Consider the following 20,445-nt stretch of genomic DNA (forward strand, 5'->3'; position numbering starts at 1 on the left):
AGGGAAGATCGTAATACTCCGTATTTATAAGTCTTGGGGTACTCTATCGAGTAGCCCTTACTCTGTCGAGTAAGGGTAAGTTGCGAAATAAAATAATTTCTGACCTGTTGGGTACTCGATCGAGTAGCTGGGGTACTCGATCAAGTAAGGGGGTACTCGATCGAGTACCTTGGGTACTCGATCGAGTGTCCGGTTTTACGGGGAGTTTTCTCGGGTTTTGTTAATTATGCGATTATGGTATTTAAACATAGTCGTCATTGTTTTAAATCACTTTTACAAAACCTAAAACCCTGTTTAAGAGATAAAGCAACCAGTTCATCTTCCTAATCGCATTCTTAGCAATTCCCGGAGTTCAGACGGTCGGTTCTTGTCGTTATTCGTGTCGTTGAATTCCTTGCGTCGAGGGTAAGCTTTTAATATAATTTTTATAATGTTTTGTTAAGTTTGGTTAAACCCTAATTTAGAGATTGGGGGTTTAACCAAACTTAACAAAACATTATAAAAATTATATAAAAAGCTTACCCTCGACGCAAGGAACTCAACGACAAGAACCGACCGTCTGAACTCCGGGAATTGCTAAGAATGCGATTAGGAAGATGAACTGGTTGCTTTCTCTCTTAAACAGGGTTTTAGGTTTTGTAAAAGTGATTTAAAACAATGACGACTATGTTTAAATACCTTAATCGCATAATTAACAAAACCCGAGAAAACTCCCCGTAAAACCGGACAATCGATCGAGTACCCAAGGTACTCGATCGAGTACCCCCTTACTCGATCGAGTACCCCAGCTACTCGATCGAGTACCCAACAGGTCAGAAACTATTTTATTTCGCAACTTACCCTTACTCGACATAGTAAGGGCTACTCGATAGAGTACCCCAAGACTTATAAATACGGAGTATTACAAAGCCTTTCGATCAATGCTCAAATTAACCTTACGGTCTATTAATTCCCCAGAATTTCTCAAAGCTTTCGCTCAAAGGGAAATTCCAAATCTAACGATAATTCGAACTACTAATATTTCAATCTAGTAAAAAGGTTTATCAAAAGACAACAAGACCAATACGGAAGAATTCATACTACAAAATCATCTTAATTTATGCCATGGCTCACCTCGTTCCGAATCAAAGAAATTAGCTATGCATAACTAAAACTATAACAATTGCAAAATTGATAGCAACGAATAAATTCGACATGATTGAATTGAACTAGAGACAAAAGGTAAGAACTTAATTGCTGAAATTAAATTGATAAAAACAAGAATTGAAATAACAAGGAATTAAGGAAGAAAGAAATTGCATAAAAACTTACTAATTAAAACGATGAACAAAGTAATTGAATTCGAGGTTTTCCGTTCCCAAAGTGATAGGTTGATGTCGTCACTCATCCAATCAAACACATTTATAATACTCAACAAACTACTAGTTAGCGGTAAGTCGAGGTCGATCCATGGGAAGGTGTGCTTTGGGTTCTAAGTCTATCTATCTCAATTAATGCTAGTGTCACAATTTGTTTGGGTTGTAGTTGTGTCTAGACTAATGCAAGCAAAATAGTAAAACAAGCAACAAAATAAAGGATGTAAACAAATGATTAAAAGTGCTAGGATATCATGGGGTCATAGGGGATTCATGGTATTGATCATACAAACATGTTTACGAAGTTGCAAGCAATTAATGTTGTGGAGGAACCGAGTTGGGTTATATCTTACGGTTCTTAGGAAGAGTTGGGTCCCGGAGCCGAATCGATTAGATTGTACAACACCTACAAGTCGACTTAATTTCCTCCTAATTAACTTCTATGCATGGTCTAACAAGACTCGAGTTGGTTTATATCTTACAAGTCAAGTTGATTAGATAAGAGATGGTAAAAATGCAAGGATTCATAGGCTTAGCATTTCATCAAACATAACATGTGCATAAAGTTGACATCACAACAAGCAAGCAATTTGATCATGTGAACATATTAGATTAAGCATGAATCAATCCCATGTTGGTTTTCCTTAATTACCCACTAATCCTAGCTAAGAGATTACTCACTCATTATCAAGTTTAACATGCTAATAAGGTTGTCAATCATATTAACAAGGTAAAACATGATGAACAAATAAGAAAGATTAACAATAATTAAAACAAGGATTAAGAGGATTATACCTATGGAGATTCCAAAACAATAATGCAAAGAATAATAGAAGAAACTTGATGATTGATGGAAGGTTGTCAATCTCCCAATAATAACCCAATAATCTTCAATTACCCAATAATAAACTTGAATAATAAACCTGAACAATAATTATGGAAAGATTAATGTGTAATTTGTGGAAAGATTAAAGAGTAATCTATTCTAATCTACTCCTAATCTAATCTAAGAAAGCTTGATAAGAGATACCCTCCTAAAAAACTTCATAATTTGATTATTACAAATGGGGTATTTATAGTGGAAATTAGGTGGATGCATTAGGGTTAACTAAGGGCTAAACTAGTAATTGCACTTTTTAGATTGAGCGGGGAGGAGCCGGTATTTCTTGAAGGAAGGGCTTCTTTCTTTGAAGTTTGAAGAAGACGAAAATGTGCTGGGCTGGAATCCGAGCGGATTGATGTGAAGACGGGCGGATTGGTGAAGAGGAAAACGGGCGGATTGGGGTGAAGACGCACGGGTTCCGTGCATTGTGGACGGCCGGATTCCAGAGAATCCGCACGGGTTGGACTTCAGTTTTCGTTTTCTCTTCTATTCTTCCCTTTCCTTCACTTCCATTTTATTCTTGTAGGCTTGGTCTTTAGTTATTGCTTCCTCCTCATACTAATCCATCAAATATCGTCAAATAGCTTCCGAATATGCACGAAAGGCGGGAATTTCCGCCTTATTATCTCCTTTTCTACAAAACATATGAAATGCGATAGAAAAGCAAATAGGAAGGTTTTGACGGATAAAATGGCCAAAGAATGTTATAATAGTATGCAAAATAGGCTCAATTAGGGGACTAAATGTGCGCAAATAATGTTCACATCAAATATCCCCAAACCGAACCTTTACTCGTCGCGAGTAAAGAGGTGACTAAAACTAAACCTTTATTTAAACTAACCTAATAACATAGCCGATATGAGACAATTAGCGGGTCTCACTCCGCCCCTTCAACTCACAATAAGACAACCATGAGGTAGGATGCCTTCTTGCAAGGCAAGGTGGGTCTTGCCAAAATGGCGACACATCCAAACATTAAGCACACAAAATCACATAATGGATGCATCTACAAAAGGAATAGCCACTTCCTCATCAAGTGGCGGAGGCACTAAAGAGGAACAAATTTAAGAGCATATAATCCTTCACAAATACTAGTTCAACAAATTACTAAGGCTAAGAGTATGGCACTAAATCACCTCCAAATGGTGTTAAACTAGACTACTTTCGTCCTCAATTTCCAAATGCTTTCGTCAAGAGCGATCAGATGGTGGTGGAATGATGATCCCTATGATGCTAGTAGCAAATGTCATGACAAGTCTCAAATTCTCTACATAAGTAAAGGTCATGGATCGTCCCAAGCTCGACAAAGTGGCTTGACAAAAAGGCTTTTTGGGAATAAAATCCTCAAATCTTTATACACAACGGGTGGATATGACTAGTATTCAAAAATTGACCTCATTCAACTTTCACATTTCAAAAATTAGAGATGGGGTTTGTCCCTACCGGGCTAATGTCCTTTGCTTTCGCCAATCGCTTATTAGGCAACCGGTTAACCTCTAGACAATAGATTTTCGGGGTGATAGTCACTCTGTCTCTGGGCGGTTGAATTCACAACCGTGTGGGGGCCCAATTCAATGGATCTCACTCCAAAGCACATCGAAGTGGTACGCCTCCATCAAAACAATTTAAATTTCTCAACATTCAACAATTCATAACATTTGAGGTTTCCTTGGCATTAAATTACTTCCACATGACAAAACTTTCGAAATGAGCACTTCAAACTTATTGATAGAAAGTATTTTTGGGTTGCCTTACCACAAGGTCAATCAAGGTCACCTAGACAAGTTAACCAAGTCCACATCGCATCACGGGGTTGGATAGGTGACTCACATGCAAACCCTTGACTAGGCTTTGGGTCATGGGTCAAAAGACACTAGTATGATACTATCTAGGGTGTTTTACAACCATTCTAGTAGGCAAAGTCTTAAGTTGAACAAGTATTTGTAATGGCTTAGTTGCTCTTGTCAAAGTTCCTAATTAGGCATTTTTCAAAACTTTTTATCTAAATGCAACTATATGCTATGATGCAACTAATATAAACATCCTAATGCAAGTGATTCTACCAACTAATATGACATATAAACTAAATGCAAGTCCTAAGTTCACATTGTTATACCGCATCAATCAAAATAAAGCCACATAGTCGTTAACATAAAGAGGAAAAAGGGGATTGGAAAGATCATACCATGCGGTCTTCAATATCCTCATGTCTCGGATGTGGCATAGTCGATCAATGTGAACAAGGATGAACAAACACAATATATACAAGATAATATATACAAGACTACACTACAAAAGGAAATAAACATGTTTTTGGATTTTCAATTTTTCAAATTTTTTATGGTTTTTGATTTTTATGAAATAAAAGAACATACTTTTGTGATTTTTCGAATTTTTTCAATTTTTATGCATTTTTGGAATATAAATTCTCATCCCCCACTTTATTTTGGACATTGTCCTCAATGTACATGTAGGAGTAGGAATGAAAAAGGAAAAACATGTTTTTGGATTTTTGATTTTATGAAAATAAAGTACAAATGCAATGATATGATATCAATGAATGCATGCCCTAACTAAATGCAATTCTATATGACATATATAACAAATGAATGCAATCTAAACTATACTATATGATGCATGATTTCTAGTAAACTATGGTCACCTATGATCAAACCTCCCCAAACCGATTTAAACACTATTTCGGTTTGGCCATTAGTAACTATGCATGAATTCTAATCTACATGCAACTATCTACATGAATTATATGGGATAAATACAATGCATACTAATCTAATCATGTGAGGTATATTACAATGCAACTACACTATATGAACTAACTAATGCGATATGGAATATAATACAAATGCATGCGATAACTACACTAAATGCAATGTATATACAAAAGAGAGAGGGAAAGATGGGTATCATACAAATGGAGGTGGTGAGGTAGGCCTCTTTCATTCGTCATCTTCATCTTGATCATAGCCATAATGATGAGAGCTCCCGGCTTGATCATACCCTCTTGCTTGACCCCAATACCCTCCTTGGTCAAATTCTCCTCCTTGACCCGAGTACCCTCCACCTTGGCTAGAATGCCCTCCGTCGCCGCGACCCCAAGCTTGGTTCCCTTGATTAGGGAACAAGAGCTCCAGTTGTGCCCAAGTGGGCAAAGGGCCATTAGGGTCAACATACCCTTGTTGAGCCATGTTATAGTATTGGGGATAAAGGGCCAAGTAGTTGTCGACCCTCCCTTCATGTACCCCGAGGTCCACTCTATTCATGAGTGCCATCAAGTCATTAATACCCGGGGTATTGGGGATTTCCGGTTTAAATTTGGTATAGGGAGTAGGGTATGGTGGGATAGGCACGTAGGAGGGTGGGCGAATAGGTCTTCCCGGTGCTCCACGAGGTATTTGGCGGTGCGGCTCTTCCCTTTGAGGGGGATTGTCAAGAATTTGGATATCAAGGAGGTAGCTTGGTGGAGACGAGTATGGGCTCAATCTTGGGTCAATGCCCGGTATCTTCCAACCTTCAAGGATCATTGAAGTGAATCCTTTGGTGTGCCACTCTACACTCCCTTCCCGAGTGTAGTTACACTATCGGTGACTGCTGAAGATGGTGTGCTCATCAATCAAAGTTCTCCCCTCAAGAGGGGTATAGGTCCCTCGGTCATTGAACCCGGGACAAAGATGGTGGGCCAAAATAGTAATTAGACCTCCCATCACGAAGGTCTTGAGTTGGGTGGTTCCTTGAGCAAAATCATGGAATCTAGTAAGTATCTCAAGTGGCGTATTGAAGTTAGAACGCCTCACCGCTCGAACATTCAAATAGGATTCAAGAAAGGTTAAGTCGATAAGAGTACACCTATCTTGTTCGTACCTCCCATTGATGGTACCGGCCACAAAGTGCTCGGTGAATCGAATCACCGGATGTTGGATGGCGAAGGTGTGGCAATGCTTTGGGTGGATAAAATCCCTCCCGGAGATAGCCTTCCAAAGGAGGTCCACATCGAAATTATCGGGTTTTTCGGTATAGTTGGTGGGCACTTCAAGACCGAAAATGTAGGCAAATTCCTCAAGTGAAAGATGATGGTCTAGGTTGCACAACCTAAACTCCATGCCCACATCGGTGTGGGTATTTGACACAATGCGAAGGCTACTCAAGAATTCAAGGGTGAGACTAAGAGGTAAGTCTCCTCATGGGCATGGAAAAGTTTCCCAATGCCAAGGCCATTAAAGAACATCTCGGTAGGGTACCTTATCTTAAGGATTTCCAACACCCTAGTATCTACGAATTGAGTGGGTTCGTAGTTCTTACCTAGTAGCTTGACAAAGTTTGTGCGGTGGTCATCGGATTCAAAGAGTACCTGTTGGAAGTAGTCGAGTTGTTCAATTCCTCCCCTCATTAGGGGTTGGGTGCTCCTTGGTAGTACTACCTCCCGTGGCATTGAAGAGGTTGATCCCTTATGTTTCTTTCCGGTGGATTCCACCAATTTCTTGGCCTTTCCCTTGGTGTTCATCAATGGTGCCATTTTGATGTGGGTGATGAAAGTGTTTTTGAGAAGGGGTGTGATTTTGAGGGTTGAGATGAGTGCTTTAGGGTTTGATAAGGTGAGGAAATGAGGGAGAAAGGGGGTGATTATATAGAAGAAAGGGGGAATTCAAACGGATAAGGGTAGGTGATATCCGTTTTATCCGAAAGAACAGGGCAATCCGAGCGGATTTCCATCGGGACGGGCGGATTGTGCGAGAAGAAGACGGGCGTCTTTGCTTGAATCCGCACGGATTCTAACACAACAATTTTTCTTGGCTGAGAGGTGGGAAAAGACGGGCGTCCTGTGTCTGGGACGTGCGGCGTGGACAGGACGGGCGTCTTGGGCTAAATCCGCCCGTATTCTGGCGCAGCACAAAATTTTGTTTCTGGGTGACATACGGGACGGGCGTCCCGTGAAGAAAACGGACGTATTGTCCAGGACGGGCGGTTTTGCTCAAATCCGCACGTCTTCCTCTACAGCGTTAATCATTTTTCTGACGTGGGCCCTGAACGGGCGTCTTCCTCTAAATCCGGGCATCTTCTGCTCCTTTCCTTCTTTTTCTTTCTTTTTCGTGCAATAACATACCCTTTTTACCGTTTTTCTCCTTTTTCCTTATCTTTTTCTGAAATTTGCTCATTAAACTTGTAAGATGACTCTCTCTCTCTCTCCACTCTCATGCAAGAAATTAAATGCAAATGCAATATTGTACAACATTATACAAAGTAAAGGGTTCAAGAAATATCTTACAAATGGTGGTTTGAGATAGGACTCCACCAAACTAATTCAAATTGTTGAAATTCTTATCCATAGAGCTCAAGGCTCTTAATAAAAGATCAAAAGCTTGTGAACAAGCCCCAAATAAGCATAAGTATGGGTTGCTCAATTTGAATATGAAATTTGGCCAAGGAAGCTTGAAAAATGTTCTTTTTCTTGCTTTGTCCTTAGCATTAGAGCTTTCCCGATGCTTCAAATAAATAAGCCCATGATTCTTGTCAACACTAAGCATGAAGTGTGGTTCATTTTCATCCGTAGACTTCCACTTACCAACTTCTTCTTCAATTTCGGTGATGATGATAGTATTTTAATTTTTCAATCCTTCCAAGGTAGAAGGAGAACTTTCATGGCATTGATGATCGGATACCATAGGGGTTGAGATTGTGGGTGCCAAATCTTCACAAGTAGCCTCACGAGCAATTTTCTCTTTGAGCTTTTTCACCAAGTAGCTCTTGTATGAAACTTTGGCCTTTTGAAGAAGGTCTATCATATCCTCTTCAATGATCATTGGCTCCATGATAGGTGTCAAGTGGTCTTCATGAGGAATAAAGGAAGGATGTTCTTCTTCATGATAGGGTATCTCAAATGTCTCATGGATAGGCTCCTCAAGCAAGGTGATATTACGAGTCCATCCGTTAGGTTCATCATCGTTGTTGCTATCTTCATATGAATCATAAATGGGGGCTTCATGTAACTCTTTCTCCAACAACCCAATATTCACTTCAAAGGACACACCCTTATACTCACAAAGGTTAAGAGTATTTGGCTTACTCAACCTCATGTCTTCCTCATCAAACACAACACTTTCATAGTCACAAGAGCTCAAGGAGATTGGCTCTTCCCATTTCTCATTTTCCATATCAAAGGTTACTACTTCAAATTCGCATTCGTGCTCAATGTCCAAAGAATGGTGGGGGGTGATTGCTTGGGATTCTTTTAATTGGGCAATTTGAATCTCCAATTCCCCTCTTTGGGCAACAATGCGTTGAAGAACATTATCCCTTCTTTGGCTTTCTTCTAGCATTTGTTTGAAGAAGTTTTGTTGATCTCCCATCATTTGGAGAATCACATCTTGAATGGGTTCATCTTCTTGTTGTGGGTAAGTGTGAAAGTGGTTGTATTGTGGCATTTGGAATTGGTTGTAAAGTGAGTTTTGGGTGGTTGGTTGTTGTGGGTATTGGATGTGGTGATTTTGGTGGGAAAAATTGGGGTAGTAGTTAGGATTTTTATTGTACGAATAATAAAGTAGGTTTGTGTTGACTTGCTCCTCAAACTCCCCATACCCATAGTCATACTCAAAAGATCCAACATATACTCCATATATTAAGTCTTGAGCCATCATAGCTAAGACAAGGAAATAACTACAAGCATGGAAACTACACAAAAACGGTAAGAACAATCCTTGAGGAACAAGTTCCTCAAGGTGAAAGCAAAATCAAAATAGACAAACAAGTAAGAACTTAATCACATAGCACCATCCCCGGCAACGGCGCCATTTTTGATAGGTTGATGTCGTCACTCATCCAATCAAACACATTTACAATACTCAACAAACTACTAGTTAGCGGTAAGTCGAGGTCGATCCATGGGACGGTGTGCTTTGGGTTATAAGTCTATCTATCTTAATTTATGCTAGTGTCACAATTTGTTTGGGTTGTAGTTGTGTCTCACTAATGCAAGCAAAATAGTAAAACAAGCAACAAAATAAAGGATGTAAACAAATGATTAAAAGTGCTAGGATATCATGGGGTCATAGGGGATTCATGGTATTGATCATATAAACATGTTTACGAAGTTGCAAGCAATTAATGTTGTGGAGGAACCGAGTTGGGTTATCTCTTACGGTTCTTAGGAAGAGTTGGGTCCCGGAGCCGAATCGATTAGATTGTACAACACCTACAAGTCGACTTAATTTCCTCCTAATTAACTTCTATGCATGGTCTAACAAGACTCGAGTTGGTTTATATCTTACAAGTCAAGTTGAGTAGATAAGAGATGGTAAAAATGCAAGGATTCATAGGCTTAGCATTTCATCAAACATAACATGTGCATAAAGTTGACATCACAACAAGCAAGCAATTTGATCATGTGAACATATTAGATTAAGCATGAATCAATCCCATGTTGGTTTTCCTTAATTACCCACTAATCCTAGCTAAGAGATTACTCACTCATTATCAAGTTTAACATGCTAATAAGATTGTCAATCATATTAACAAGGTAAAACATGATGAACAAATAAGAAAGATTAACAATAATTAAAACAAGGATTAAGAGGATTATACCTATGGAGATTCCAAAACAATAATGCAAAGAATAATAGAAGAAACTTGACGATTGATGGAAGGTTGTCAATCTCCCAATAATAACCCAATAATCTTCAATTACCCAATAATAAACTTGAATAATAAACTTGAACAATAATTATGGAAAGATTAATGTGTAATTTGTGGAAAGATTAAAGAGTAATCTATTCTAATCTACTCCTAATCTAATCTAAGAAAGCTTGATAAGAGATCCCCTCCTAAAATACTTCATAATTTGATTATTACAAATGGGGTATTTATAGTGGAAATTAGGTGGATGCATTAGGGTTAACTAAGGGCTAAACTAGTAATTGCACTTTTTAGATTGAGCAGGGAGGAGCCGGTATTTCTTGAAGGAAGGGCTTCTTTCTTTGAAGCTTGAAGAAGACGAAAATGTGCTGGGCTGGAATCCGAGCGGATTGATGTGAAGACGGGCGGATTGGTGAAGAGGAAAACGGGCGGATTGGGGTGAATACGCACGGGTTCCGTGCATTGTGGGCGGCCGGATTCCAGAGAATCCGCACGGGTTGGACTTCATTTTTGGTTTTCTCTTCTATTCTTCCCTTTCCTTCACTTCCATTTTATTCTTGTAGGCTTGGTCTTTAGTTCTTGCTTCCTCCTCATACTAATCCATCAAATATCGTCAAATAGCTTCCGAATATGCACGAAAGGCGGGAATTTCCGCCTTATTATCTCCTTTTCTACAATACATATGAAATGCGATAGAAAAGCAAATAGGAAGGTTTTGACGGATAAAATGGCCAAAGAATGTTATAATAGTATGCAAAATAGGCTCAATTAGGGGACTAAATGTGCACAAATAATGTTCACATCACAAAGCTATATCTAAAAACTGAGTTCTTGAGTAATGAAAAGCATAACCTAATAATTGTTGCGTTCTACTGATTAAAAGATGCCAAAAGTTAATTACAAGATGGGCTTTTAAAAGTCTAAAACGAAAAATCAAAGTCAGCACGCAGACTGGTCGATCGACCGGTCAGCATGGTCGATCGACTGGCCATAGCATAGTCGATCGACTGGCTGGGCTGTGTAGAAACACTTCTTTTCTTCAAAAACAGCTCCTCACTCCAATGCACGCATCCCAGGGTGAGTAAATCCGAACCCTCTTCTTCCAAGCTTCCCTGAAGTTGCCTCCGAAGGACAATTTAGGCTTGATTTAGCTTACTTCCACTCATTCCTACAATAAATCATAGAAAATGCAAAGTAAACCATTTCGGGAGAAATAGTAGCTTAAAGCTAACAAATACGCATGGAAATACGTGCCAAAACCGCGGATAAAGTGTATAGAATATGCACGTATCAAATCTCCCCAAACCAAACCTTGCTTGTCCCCAAGCAAGCACTATGACCCGTATAAAAACTAAATGGAAAGGAGTATATATCAGAGCTAGCTACAAGTCAATGCCAAACCGTTTAATGCACATTATCAACTACTGCAAAGCTCAATTCAAGCGAACAAATTTATGCGTATCATGGAATTAAATCGGACGTTCGACCTTGCAAGACTCATACATTCGGACTCTCCCGGGTCACTCTTCCCTCAACAAAGCAAATGGTAAGAATATATGTAGAAGAGAGGGAAGAAAATTACAGACTCTCACCTAGACTGCGACCGACAAAACATGTATGCTTGACTAGTATGAATAATGATTCTAGCTACCGTACACACGCATAACCACCGTCAAGGACTATTACATGCCGAACTATTGCAAGATTTGGATATGTGAGGCTAAGTGGGAAAGAAGGGCAAAACAAGTATGGAAATGTGAAGGTAAGAAGCCAAGCTAGTACCTAACAAACCATCAAAAACCGCATCCCGTTCCTCCAACTTGAAAAATAAACCATGCCTTTAAAAGACTAAGCACATGAGGTGTATTCTCGACTCAGCCGAAGTTTTTCTTATTATTGCTTTTCTTTCTTTCTGTTTTTTTTTTTCATTCTTTTTTTTTTTCAACTTCTGAACTGGTGGTCGATCGACCAGTGATGGCAGTCGATCGACCACCCTGTGCAATCCAGTGCTCTCTGCCCAGGTGACTTCTTTTTTTTCATTCATTTTTCTGAGTTTTTCTTTCATTCTTTTTCTCTCCTGATTTTCTCCTCTGTTTCCCTTCAGGCTGACACTCCTACAATTCCTCCACTCATAATTGCTCACTCCATTCATTACAAAAACGAACCAAAACTGCTGCATTCGACAAATTCCTCTACTACTTCCTAGCTTGGCATAATGGTAAGCTAAATATGGGATGTAGTTGAGGGCAACTGGCAGATATGGCTTATAGTGGAGTTAAAAGGGGCAAAATGAGAAAGGAGAAAATGCAATAGTTCTCAAAACATGCAATACCGACCACAAACCGATGCGTATAGGCAATAAGCAATCAAAACTCATACACGTGCAAAACATGAAATGAAGGGAGTACTACTCTCAATCCTAAATTAACCGATCATGAATGTCACCAGTTATAGGCTCTATGTCTCAGAAAGTATAAGTAGTTTGCCAAAAGTAATGAGTTAAGTCTAATTACCCGAAATGAATTCCATAACAAAATTTGAGAAATCACTTTTAATTCTCGCTAAACAGCCGTGAAAGGGCATGGAATGGCATATTTGACTAATAGTGCAAAATCATCATTAATAAACTCCAATCCGACTCCACTATATGCAAAAGTAAACGTGATATTTTTGATTTTTTATGAATTTTTCCAATTTTTTCTTTGTTTTTTTTTTTTTTGAAATAGCACAAATGCAAGATAAAATGCAGTAAACGTGTGACTGAAATGCAATAAAAACAAATGCAGATGCAAAAGAAATATGCAAATACCCTCCCCAAACCAAAACGCACAATGTCCTCATTATGCGCAGCAGCAAATCACCAGCAAAAATAGGGAAGAATAAAAGCAAAACAAAATAAAAGAAAACTAATAAAGAAGGATCGGAAACTCACAAAAGAATACCTCCCCAAACCAGCCAAAAACGGGGAGGTCACCAGCTTCTAATCGTCGCCGTCGTACTCCTCACCACTAGACTCTCCGGACCCCGAGTCGCTCTCCTCGTCCACCTCAGCAGCAGCGGCAGTGGCTCTCCTGGAAGTGGAGGCACCAGCAGTAGTAGTAGGAGGGGGTCTCTTGGCAGGCTGAGGGTAGCCGCCCACAGGGGGAACAAAGTAGGAGGGGTGAGTCCAGGCACCCTGTAGGAGCATCTCCGTCCGAGCTAACTCCTCGTAGACTGGGTAGAGGGCTAAAGCCGTGTCTAACCTGTGTTGGTCAAAGCTCCTACACAAGTCACCCAGCACACGTGACATTGCCCTTTGGTCCATGACCGCAGGGACAACCAAAGGAGTAGGGGGACGGAAAGTAGCAGGAAAACCGGTGGGAGCAGTAGTGGAGGTAGAGGGTGCCTGTGAAGTGGAGGCACGAGCTCTCCTCGAAGTGCTAGCAGTAGCAGTGGCCGCCACAAGAGGGAGCCTGTAACTAGGCAAGGGCGGCCGAGCTGCCCCCTGAACAGTGGTAAGGGGCAGGATAGGAGGGTAGCCTAGAACAGGGATGCGGTCACAGATGAAAGAATCAATCTTCCACCGCATCTGTCTATCGACCCACTTCACAGACCTCGCGTAGGCAAGGTCCATGAAGCGCAGGTCAGGGTTAATGGGGGCCTCCTCTCGAGGGAAAAGTAAAACTAGACGGTTGGCGATACGTGTCACCAACCTGCCACAAGCAATGGTGGTCAAAGTGCCCTCACTTACAGTCTGAAAGTGAGCGGCGGTCAAATAGGCTATGTTATAAATACGGGCTACCCGACTTTCAATGTTCAGATATCCCGCTAAGATTGACAATTCAATAGCATTCACATTGTTCGACTCTTTACGGCCAAAAATGGTATTACCCATTAGCCGTAGAAAATAACGAAGAGGGGGCAAGTGGACGGAAGTGCCCGTCCTTTTAGGCCCGTAAAAGTCACTAATGCAAGACCACATGACCCGGTGAACATCAGCGGTATCCGAGGTTATACCCTCGAAATAAAGACCCAAAAATCCAGCAAAATCGGCTAATGTCAAGGAGTAGTTGACATTGAATACCCAAAAGTCACTATTCTTGTTTTCCTCAAAAGCAGCTGAGTTAAAAGCATAAGACGAAAAGAACTCGAGGGTCAAAATGTAATATGTGAACTCAGCCATGCCCACAAGACCCGTCATACCTGTCCTGTTTAGCAGGGACACAACCGACTCATAATAACCTAATTTCTCTAAAGTAGGTTTGTGTAAAAAACGGGTGGCAGTAACTTTCATAGTTGCAGCAAAAAGAGAGAACTTGGCGCTTTGAGTAGAATTAGAAAAGATAACCTGCGGATAGTCAGGAAGACTATCCATGGTGTCCTCAATCATTAGCGGCGGTCCTCGTTGCCGCTTGGCAGCTCCTTGACTCGACTGCCCCTCGTGCATTTGCTGCTTTCCTTTTGTCATTGTGGTTCCTGCAAACAACAATCATCCCCTAACAGTGTCAATTTAAGAAAACCCGAACAAAATCAGAAATTCTAATTCAAATTAGGGTTTCGAAATTTTTGGGGAAAACTGAATTAAAAATCTCCTAGTTGCTAATTAGTTTCGAAAATCAAGGGGGAAAGGGTAGAACAAGCAATTAAAGCATAAAAATGACAAGAAATCAATCCCTAAAATCGATTTCCCCAAATCGATTTTTCCGTCTCAATGGCACAATGCTCGAAAATTTTTCATGAAACTTCAATACAAATCGAAAATAAGGGATGGAAATGAGATTAGAGCATACCTTTGACAAGAACTTGTAAGTTTAAGCAAGAAAACTCGAGAATAAGACGGGATTTGCAGGAAAATCGCGAGAAAAGGGGAGAAATTAGGGTTTGCCTTTGATTTTTCGATTTATTGAAAGTGAATGAATGAATGAGGAATGAAGGAATACTTCCCTTATGAGTTGCATTCTGATCCCGTGCAGTGGTCGATCGACTATTTGACTCGGTCGATCGACCTGTCTTCATTATACAGTAGCCTCTGACCTGTTCCTTTGCAGTCGATCGACTATATTCCCCAGTCGATCGACCGCCAACGCTGGCAATTAAACTTAATATCGTCAGAAATTCATTTTGCCACTTCAATTTCCCGTTCCTTCTGCATGAACATTCAGTAAATAATCCTACGCACTGTGCATAAAATATATTCCTGCAAAATTTATCAAAGGCGTTCATTTTCTTAACCAAGTAATTACTAAAAAGAAATAAATAAAGCTCAAAATGCAAAGTAAAAGAAATAACAAAATAAAATTCCTAATTACAAATAATTACAACCCGGGTTGCCTCCCGGTTAGCGCTGGTTTAAGAGGTCTCGCACGACCTTTTTACCTCACTTCGCATCATCCGATAACGGGTCGAAGTACAATACCTCGACTTTTCCAACATACGCATCTGATCCGTGATAATGCTTCACATATTGGCCATTAACTTTGAACCTTTCTCCAGCTGAGGTCTCCAATTCCACTGATCCCAATTTTGTAACTGCTGTGACCGTATAGGGGTCGGTCAACCTGGATTTCAGCTTACCAGGAAATAGACGGATACGAGCATTAAAAAGGAGTACCATATCGCCAATATGGAACTCGCGCTTGATGATTCTCTTGTCGTGCCAGCGCTTTGTTTTCTCTTTGTAAATCCTGGTATTGTCATAGGCTAGCAGCCTAAATTCCTCTAGCTCATTCAGCTGTGTCATACGTTTCTCACGAGAGAGGTTAGGATCCAAATTCAAATCACAAATAGCCCACCAAGACTTACGCTCTAACTCGACAGGTAAATGACATGTCTTACCATAAATCAATCGGTATGGTGACATCCCGATTGGCGTTTTAAACGCGGTTCTATAAGCCCATAAGACATCATCTAACTTAAGACTCCAATCTTTCCGTGATTTAGAAACAACTTTAGCTAAGACTTCTTTCAATTTTCTGTTAGAAACCTCAACCTGACCACTAGTTTGGGGATGATACCCCAAACCTCTACGATGTTGGACACCGAATTTAGTCAATAAAGCACTAAGTTGTGTCTCTTTGAAATGCATTCCACCATCGCTAATGACAACCCGAGGGACACCAAAACGAGGGAAAATAATCTTTTTAAACATTTTAATCACGGCCTTTGCATCGCAATGGAGAGTAGCAATAGCTTCCACCCATTTGGACACATAATCTACAGCTACGAGGATATATTTATTACCTTGACTGCTCGGAAAAGGTCCTTGATAATCGATGCCCCAGACATCGAAAATATCAACCTCAAGAATGCCTACCTGTGGCATCTTATGTCTCTTGGAAATATTCCCCGATCTTTGACAAGCATCGCACTCAGCAACAAAATTGCGACAATCTGCATGCAAAGTTGGCCAATAGAAACCAGATTGGAGTACCTTAGCCACAGTCCGGGATGGACCATGGTGACCACCATAAGCAAAAGAGTGGCAAGCTTCTAGGATATCCTTCACCTCCCATTGAGGCACGCATCTCCGGATGAGACCGTCTGCGCATTCCTTGAAAACATATGGATCATCCCAAAAGTATTGTCTAGCATCATAAGCGAACCGCTTCATCTGCTGCCATGAAAGCTCGGGTGGTATCCTACCTGTCACAGCAAAGTTAGCAAAATCAGCAAACCACGGAGGTGGATAAGACCCTGAAGTAGTAATAGCTAACAGACTCTCATCAGGAAAGGAATCATTAATAGGCAACAAATCCTCCCTATCTGTCAGCTGCAGGCGAGATAAATGGTCAGCTGCAGGCATCACACATGATCTCAAATGGGAGATCCCAATCAGGCGGCTGAATGATTGGTGCAGAAACTAGAGCCTCCTTCAACCTGTTAAAAGCTAAAAGGCACTCATCAGTAAACTCAAAGACAGCATCCTTAAGGAGCAATTGTGTAAGTGGTTTAGCAATTTTTGAAAAGTCCTTAATGAAACGCCGATAGAAACCGGCGTGACCAAGGAAACTCCTCACCCCTTTAACATTCACGGGAGGAGGCAATTGCTCAATCACCTGCACTTTTGCTTTGTCAACATGTATACCCTTATCAGAAATCAGATGCCCTAACACAACTCCCTCATTGACCATAAACTGACACTTTTCCCAGTTTAAAACAAGATTAACATCAATACAACGCTGCATGACTTTATCAAGGTTAGCTAAACAACGATCAAAGTCACTACCATAAACTGAGAAATCATCCATGAATACCTCCATAATGTTCTCTATATAATCAGAAAAAATCCCCATCATGCACCTCCGAAAGGTAGTAGGGGCGTTACACAATCCAAAAGGCATTCTACGGTACGCAAAACACCCATGTGGACAGGTAAAAGTGTTCTTACTCTGATCATCTGGATGAATAGGGATCTGAAAGAACCCTGAATATCCGTCTAGAAAACAGAAAAATTTGTTAGAGGCCAGTCTTTCAGTCATTTGGTCAACAAAAGGGAGGGGGAAATGGTCTTTCTTGGTGGCGGCATTTAACTGTCTATAATCAATGCCCATCCGCCACCCTGTCACTACTCGTGTTGGTATTAATTCATTTTTCTCATTTTTAACCACGGTAGTCCCTCCTTTCTTCGGGACTACCTGAACTGGGCTAACCCACTTGGAGTTGCCAACTGTATAAATAATACCTGCATCGAGTAGTTTCATCACCTCGGCCCATAACAACTTCCTCGCATCTTCGGGTTCAACTTGCGTTGACCCTGTCTGTAAGGCTTGTGGCCTTCCTCCAGCTCTATCTTGTGCATACAAACATCAGGGCTGATGCCCTTAATGTCATCCAAAGAGTAACCTAAAGCCTTCCTGTTTTTCTTAAGCACACACATCAAAGTAGAAAGCTGGTCATCGTTAAGCTTAGCACTAACAATAGCTGGGTACTGCTCTGTATCATCTAGAAAAACATACTTAAGATTAGGAGGAAGTGGCTTACGCTCCGGCAACTTTACTTCTACAGCATAGACAGAATCAGCTTCAATGGTATAGCAAGTATTCACCAAATTCTCGTTGGTCAGGCTTAAGAGCATCTGATCTTCTTCCTCTGTGAGCTCGTAGCTTTCCATTGAGGCTACCAATGCACATGGCTCCTCAGCATTCTCCGCTGTATTACCTGCACACTCATCTAAACGGGTTAGATCAGCTAAGGGACCCTTGGCTAAGGATTCCCTCCAATTGTAACTAACAGCCCTGTCAACAATATCAATAGAATAACACGTATCATCGTCAGCAATCGCCTTGTGAGCAAGACTGAACTCAATGGTGTCATCCCCTACCTCTAAGGTGATGGTTCCGCGTTTGACATCTATTACAGCCCCAGCTGTATGTAAAAACGGTCTACCTTAAATAATGGGTATCTGACTGTCCTCTGCAATGTCCAAAACAACGAAATCGACAGGAATAAAAAACTTACCCACTCGAACGGGTACATCCTCTAGAACACCTATAGGTCTCTGAATCGATCTATTTGCCATTTGAACGGTAATATCGGTCACCTTAAGTCTACCAATATTTAACCTATCGCAAACAGAATACGACATGACACTGACACTGGCCCCTAAATCACAAAGGGCCTTTCCAATTTCGTGGTTACCTATAGTGCAAGGAATTGAAAAACTACCCGGGTCCTTTAATTTAGGTGGTACAGTTATTTGCGAAAGAGCATTGCATTCTTCCACAAAAGCAACATTACCATCATCACGAAAATTTCGCTTACGGTTTAAAATGTCTTTCATAAATTTAGCGTGAGAGGGTACCTGGGTAATTAGATCAGTGAAGGGAATTGTTACCTCGAGATTTTGGACCATCTCCAAAAACTTACCAAACTTACGCTCCAGCTTAGTAGTCTTCAAACGCTCCGGATACGGGACTGCAATACTGGCCGTAGGATCAGTAACCTTCGGCTTCCGTAAGTTTAAAACCTCCTTCAAATCTTCAATAAGTGTAGAATCATGCAAACTAGTTGACGGAATTGCGTCTTGCACTGAAGACCCAGTCGATCGACTGGTATGAGTGGTCGGTCGACCAACTTGGCTGGGCGTGAACAGTTCCTGTTCAGAATTAATTTCGTCAGGTGATTCAGTCGACCGACTGACTATATTGGTCGATCGACCACTCGTGCTGGGTGTGAATAGTTTCTGATCAGAAACTTTTTTATCTGACGCTTCAGTCGATCGACTGACAATGTTGGTCGATCGACGTGGCACCGCAATTGAGCTCGTTTTGCACCAGAAACTAAACTAGCTTCTTCATCATTTCCCGAGTCTTCTTTTGGCTTGTCGGGACTTTCATAAGAGAGGCCACTTCTGAGATTAATGGCATTAATCGTTTCAATTGGCCCTTCACATTTGTTTGAAGAATTTGCGACTTGCTTAGCCTCTATATTCTCCAACTGCTTCACAAAATTCTTTGAGGACTCAATCCCGGCTGCTTCCATATTCGCCACTTGAATCAAAAGAGTTTGGACCATTTCTCTCAACTCCGCGGTCTCATCTGAATTATGGACAGGAATTTCAATTCTTTCCTTGGAAGCTTCAGAGGCCTCGAGCTTCTCAAGACGGGCAGTAATAGAAGTAATGAGTGTCACAACGGTACTCATTTCATCACTTTGCTTTCGTGAATTTCAACGTGAGCTCCCAAACTCAGCTCTATGGACCGCCATCTCCTCAATATTGTTCCAACCTCTATTCTGACCGGTATTGTTTTGGAACCTACCATTCGCAGCTGCGTCCAGGATGACCTTGTAATCATCATATAAAGCATTGTAGAATAAGTTGCAAAGATACCACTTTTGGAAGCCATGGTGAGGAACAGCTCGGGCCAAACTTTTGAAACGTCCCCATGCTTCACAAAAGCCCTCATCAGCTTCTTGCTGGAAATTTGTAATTTTACTCCTCAAGGCATCAGTCTTTGAAAGCGGGAAGTACTTCTTGTAGAAGGCTAATGCTAGAGATGTCCAATCCGTGACTCCCTTTTGCTACCCTATCAAGGTAGCGGTACCAATCTGTGAGAATCCTTCAAGGAGTATAAGAACATCAACCCCTTTACTTCATCCCGAGTCACCCCAGCTGGTATAGGTATGGAAGCAAAGAGAGTCCGTGAAAATTTCCATATGCTTCAAGGGATCCTCATCTCGGTAGACAAAGAACCGATTTCGCTCCACTAAATCGATATAAGAGGAAAGAAATTCGAAGTTACCCGTAGTAGGGGTAGGTAACTGGTGCCCCTTTGGAAGATGGTGTTCCTTTGGCTGAAGATTATCATATATTGTAGCCATAATTGCCAAAATGAGAGTACTCAAGTCTTCCTCTCAAAAACCTGTCTTCTAACTGTGCAAAAGCAAAACTAGAAGCAAAGGTAAGCAACGGCCTCAAGGAACCAAAGTTCCTTGAGACAAGAAAAATAAACTAAAAATAAAGCAAAAGAATTACACCGTCTCCCAAGAACAACGGCGCCAAAATTTGATACCGTCGTTTTGTATCAAAATTAAATTTATAATTCCAAACTAAAACTATAGCTAGTGATAGTAAGGGTCGAACCA

At 40.8% G+C, this 20,445-nt stretch overlaps 1 non-coding gene across 1 annotated transcript; it reads left to right on the forward strand.

Annotated features, from left to right (window-relative positions):
• The first annotated feature begins 19,699 nt into the window (after nt 1–19,699).
• On the forward strand, nt 19,700–19,808 carry LOC141650817 (small nucleolar RNA R71). Its single transcript, XR_012546830.1, has one exon. It is a non-coding gene; the product is annotated as a small nucleolar RNA R71 (small nucleolar RNA).
• Nucleotides 19,809–20,445: the final 637 nt, after the last annotated feature.

The sequence above is a fragment of the Silene latifolia genome, chromosome 3 (assembly GCF_048544455.1).
Source record: "Silene latifolia isolate original U9 population chromosome 3, ASM4854445v1, whole genome shotgun sequence".
NCBI classification, from domain to species: Eukaryota; Viridiplantae; Streptophyta; class Magnoliopsida; order Caryophyllales; family Caryophyllaceae; genus Silene; species Silene latifolia.